Below are 5,192 nucleotides of genomic sequence, written 5' to 3'. Positions count from 1 at the left end.
CTAATGCTTGTTCCGTCTTCCCCCTCACTGGGACACAGAAGCCTTTGTCACTTACATTGTGTACATAGAAGCCTTTGTCCATACTTTGTCTTCAAGATCTATAGGCAGAGATACACAGGGTTTAGGAAAATCCTTCTGGTTACTGGACTGGGAAAGGGGGGTGAGCAAGGGAGAAACAGGAAGAGCAATTAGAGATTATTCAGTTCTTCAGGGAGAGGTGATAACAACTCAACCCAGAAAGGTCTGTGAGAGTAGGAGTCATGGTTGGATTGTGGATGTTTTGGAGGTAGAGCCAACAGGATTTGTTAATGAATTGGATGTGGGGTATAGGAGAACAGAGTCAAGAGTGACCCCAAGTGTCTGGATGAGCCACGACAGCATGGAGTTATGGATGCCATTGGTAGTGGCTAGTTTGGAGAGCTTGGTTCAGTTAGCTTTGAGAAGCCCGTCAGACATTCAAATGGAGATTCCTGATGTTACAAATATTGAACTAGAGACCAAGGGAGGTGAAAAAAAAAATCATCTAGTTTAAGGTTGTATCAATAAGAAATGAAAAAATAAAAAGATAGGAAGAAGATAAAACAAAAACCTGTATCTAAGTATCTCATCAGCTTATGTCCTAAATGCTTTACCTCCTCTTTCACCGGGCCTTATTTTGTGCCCAGAAATTTTTGGGAAAGGAAAGTCTTCTGGAGCAAGTGTCTGCTTTGGATTTGATATGGTCTTAGGGCATAATGGCAGGGAAAATGAAGACTGAATAGTTTAAGGCTCTCATTTTATGTTTTCCTGAGCATCCTTTGATTATGTTACTTATGCCTCAGAAAAGCTGAGAGGTGGTGATTCAGAATCTTTGTTACCACCTGAGGGGGAAGAAGGGACGTTCAGAAAGGCTGAATGATTTCACTAAAACTGTGTAATTAATTAAAGTTGTTGCTGAGATGAAGATTTATGCTGTCGAGCTCCCTCTGCTGTCTCTCTACATCCCCTCCTATCTGGAAGAATGTTCCAATGGCGCCAAAGCCATCTCCTGGGCAGCTCTTCTCAGCCTGGCCTAGGAGTCTTGGAGCCTGGAGCTCTTCATGCTGTGTCTTCGAATGACTCTCTGAGGAGACCAATAGTGAGCCACCACAGAGTCCCAGCACCTTACTGGGCTGCCTTACAGAGAGGGATGATGTCTACTGACATTTCTAAACTGCTTCTGTTTAACGTCTTGCAAAAACTTGCAACTGATGGAACAAAAGACCCTTTCATTACCGTGACAGTAACTGAGTAAGTGAGTCACTCACTGGCCCAAGGCCAAGTTCAGCTGTCAGGTGCCTGAAAGCTGTGAAGAGAAGATAATGCATTTTCCTTTTCAGGGAGAAGAGAAAACATGTTTCTCTCTTTCATCTGTATCAAGGTTATCAACTTAGTGGTTGTCTGAGCTTATAAAACTGAGCTTAAACTTCCATGAGCACTTATGGCCTTTTTTATTTTTAGTATAATAGTCCATTTTTAGGGACACCTGGGTGGCTCGGTTGGTTAAGCCGCTGCCTTCAGCTCAGGTCATGATCCCAGGGTCCTCGGATTGAGTTCCACATCGGGCTCCTTGCTCAGCAGGGAGCCTGCTTCGCTCTCTGCCTGCCACTCTGCCTGGTTGTACGCTCTCTCTCTCTCTCTCTCTCTGACAAATAAATAAATAAATAAAATCTTTAAAAAAATAATCCATTTTTAATTTTGTTTTGTAAACTGTTAATGGTCTTTGTACAGTACATTGCACATAGAAGTTTTTTGTCCTGTATGCATTATAAAATGCTGATATCATATGAAATACCTAGCATATATTTGGAGTTGATACATGATCAACAGGTGTAAGAATGAATTGTTTTACCATTGAGAACTGCATTCTTGAGGCCATCCTGGAAAATCATAAGAATGGGATTTGGCTTTACAGATACAGTAAAATTCAAAGGACAGGGAATAGAAGGAACCATGTAAAGTATAGAGAATGGAATGGGAAAGAGGGTATTTTAAAATTTCCTGTATAAAAAACATTAAGAACTAAAGAGTTCCCTGATAATGCCACCAACATAGGGGGCCAACACCAGGCTTTTTCTGTTCAGTGAAGATGCATAGGCTGGCGCAGAAAGCCTGAAGTGTTTCAAAAACAACCATAATTACTATGTCTTTGCTTGTCATGAGATGGGACTCAGAGACCTGGTTCCAGCACCAGTAGCTTTCCATGATGTGGGGCTTGTTTTTTCTTGTTAAGATAAGGTCATCAGTAGTAATTGCTGACAAAACTCGTGAAGGGGTAGACAGACGCATGGATACATTTGTTAATGTCTTAGAACAATACACAATTCATGTATGGATGATTACCATGGTTTGAAAGATGGTCTTCCTCTGGGTGTAGTGAGAAGCAAGGTTTTGTCATCTGTGGCCTGAGAACAGGACTAGCTTCTCCTTTAATTTCATAGTGGCCCTCCTGCTGGGTCCACAGTTTGAAACCTTTTCACCAGTTCAGGGGATTCTCAAAGACAGCATTGAGGCTAAAGAGAAAATAAAGGCAAACAAAACTAAAATTAGAAAAGGGGAGTTCAGCATGAAATACAAATATGAAAAAAGTGTTATTTTGCCCTCAGATTTCATGTTCAAGTTAGGGAAGGTATTTCTTTGCTGGAGTTTTGAGCTTGTCTGGTAGGTTTGGAAGCTCAGAAGAAGAAGTGAGCGTGGAGGACCCGGGAGCCAGGCTGCATCTTATAAATGAACCAGCCACCTAGCTTCCATCTACCTAAGCAGAGCTGGTCCCTAACCAGTGAAGACAGAACTCTCCTTGGCACAGCACCAGAGGCCTTTGGTCTGTGAGACACATTCATGTTATGAACCCTATAAAAATAAGAGAAGATCATTGCTATTAGACTAGATACAAATAAAATACAAGATGTCTAGTTATATGTATATTTCAAGCCATGCAATGTTTGGGACATACTTTTACTAAAAATTATTTATTATTGATCTAAATTTAAAATTTAACTGGGTACTTGTATTTTATTTGGCATATCTGACAACTCTCTATCAGGCTAATGTATTACAAGTGATGGTAAAAGAATTTAGCTCCCATGTGCCCACTGCTTGGTCCAGCCCAGTCTAGCCAGTATGTCCATCCCTTAAGCTCCCAGGCCTTTAGCTTGGTCTCCACTGTCTCTCTTGCAGCAGGTGGGGGAGTGGGGTTGGGGGGAAGGCACCCAGGTGTGCCTGAACTCCACACACCCCAGTGGCTTCAGCAACAGTAACCTCTATAGCCTGGGTGCCACCTGGCCATGCATGGTCCTGTGCTCCTCCTATACAGGCCCAATGGGTGCTGGCATCCATGAGGTCACCATCAGTCAGAGCCTGCTGGTTTTGCTCTGGGTAGGCATTGAGCCCTCCATCCAGCACTTGCACCAGGAGGAGCACAAGATCAAGACCCTCAACACTAACTCCCTCCTTCATCGATAAGTTGTAGATTCTAGAGCAGCAGAACAAGCTGCTGGAGACCAAGTAGGCCCTGCTGCAGGAGCAGAAGTCAGTCAAGAGTAGCTGTCCACTCCCCCATCTTTGAGGCCCACCTTGCTGGCCTGTAGAGGCAACTTGAGTTGCTGCAGCTAGATGGGGGCTGCCTGGAGGCAGAGATGTGGAACATGCAGGACATTGTGGAAGACTTCAAGAACAAGGACCAGGATGAAATTGACCATCACTGGCTGCTGAGCTGGTTTCTGGTGCTGAAAAAGGACAAGCATGCTGCCTTAATGAATGAGATAGATCTGGAGGCCCACGTAGATGCCCTGACTAATGAAGTCAATGTCTTCAAGACTTTCTATGAGACAAAGTTGGCAGAGCTCCACTCCCAGATCTCAGACATGTCCGTGGTGCTGTCCATGGACAACAACCACTCCCTGGATCTGGATGGAGTCATGGCTGAGGTCAAGTTCTAGACAAAGAGCTGCAGCTGAGCTGAGGCTGAGGTCTGGTACAAGACCAAGTTTGAGACCCTCAGGCCAAGGTTGGGAAGCATAAGGATGACCCTTGGAGTATCCCACTGAGATTGCAGAGATGAACCATGCCATTCAGAGGCTGTAGGCTGAGACTGACAGTAGCAAGAACTAATGTGCTAAGTTGGAGGCTGCCATTGCTGAGGCTAAAGAACATGGGAAGCTGGCACTTAAGAATGCATGTGCCAAGTGGGAGGAGCTGCAGGCCACCCTTCAGCAAGCCAAGCAGGACCTGACACAGCAGCTGTGCAAGCACCAGGAGTTCATGGATGTCAAGAAGGCTCTGGACGTCGAGATCCTCACCTACCCCAAGCAGCTGGAGGGTGAGGAGAGCAGTTGGTAGAAGATGGTGTGGAGATTGTGAACATCTCTGGTGAACTCCACTGGTGGAGGTGGCAGCAGTCTGGCCAGGCTGGTCTTCAGAGGAGGTATGAACAGAAATGCCTTGAACTTCTCGAGTGGTGGAAGGCCCAGGGCTGTCAAGTTGTACTCCATTAGGACCTCAGCTGCCATCCACAGGAACATAGGAGAATGAGCCCTGCTGTGCAGAGACCCATACCCCTGTCCACCACAGTCACAGGAGGACTCCCATCCCTGGTCCCCAGACTACCAGGCAGTCTGAAAAATGATGTCAGAATAGCTCCTAATAAATCAGCCTTTCTGGAAACAAAACAAAGCAAAATAACAACAACAAAAACAAAACAAAACAAAAAAACAAATCCAAAACAAAAGACAAATGGTGGTAAGAGACGTTGCCTGCTTAGGAATAATAAAATCAAATGTCCAGAGATTTCATGTATTGGTGGGAATACCACTAAGTATTATGTGTATATAGGAGAAATCTGGTACTATTTCACCTTTTTATCAGTAAATGAATAGTAAACATTATTAAAAATAATTCAGACCCTCCTTTTTAAAAAAAATATTCCTATAATCATCATTTCCTCCTGGGAATTATGATATCCCAGTAATCATTGGTTTGGGATTTTCACAGGTTGATATGGATTTGAAGTAGTCCTGCTTTCTTTGAAATGAACCCAGCTAGAATGCATTTGCAGGGATGCTGTGTCTGTACAAGGCCCAATCAGTGAGTGAAGTGGGCATGAATGGTCTGACAGGGGTGGGATATAAGTCATGCCTTATCTGATAGACAGAGCATATGGGTTTATATTGGCCAGC

General features: G+C 44.1%; 1 pseudogene; it reads left to right on the top strand.

Moving 5' to 3' along the window:
- The first annotated feature begins 379 nt into the window (after positions 1 to 379).
- LOC116878671 lies at positions 380 to 4,548 on the top strand (annotated as a pseudogene).
- The last annotated feature ends 644 nt before the right edge of the window (positions 4,549 to 5,192 follow it).

This window comes from Lontra canadensis, unplaced genomic scaffold (assembly GCF_010015895.1).
Source record: "Lontra canadensis isolate GAN:19392208 unplaced genomic scaffold, GSC_riverotter_1.0 scaffold2, whole genome shotgun sequence".
Lineage (NCBI taxonomy): Eukaryota > Metazoa > Chordata > Mammalia > Carnivora > Mustelidae > Lontra > Lontra canadensis.
Note: the sequence above shows the minus strand (reverse complement) of the source record. Positions and strands in the feature narration are given on the sequence as shown.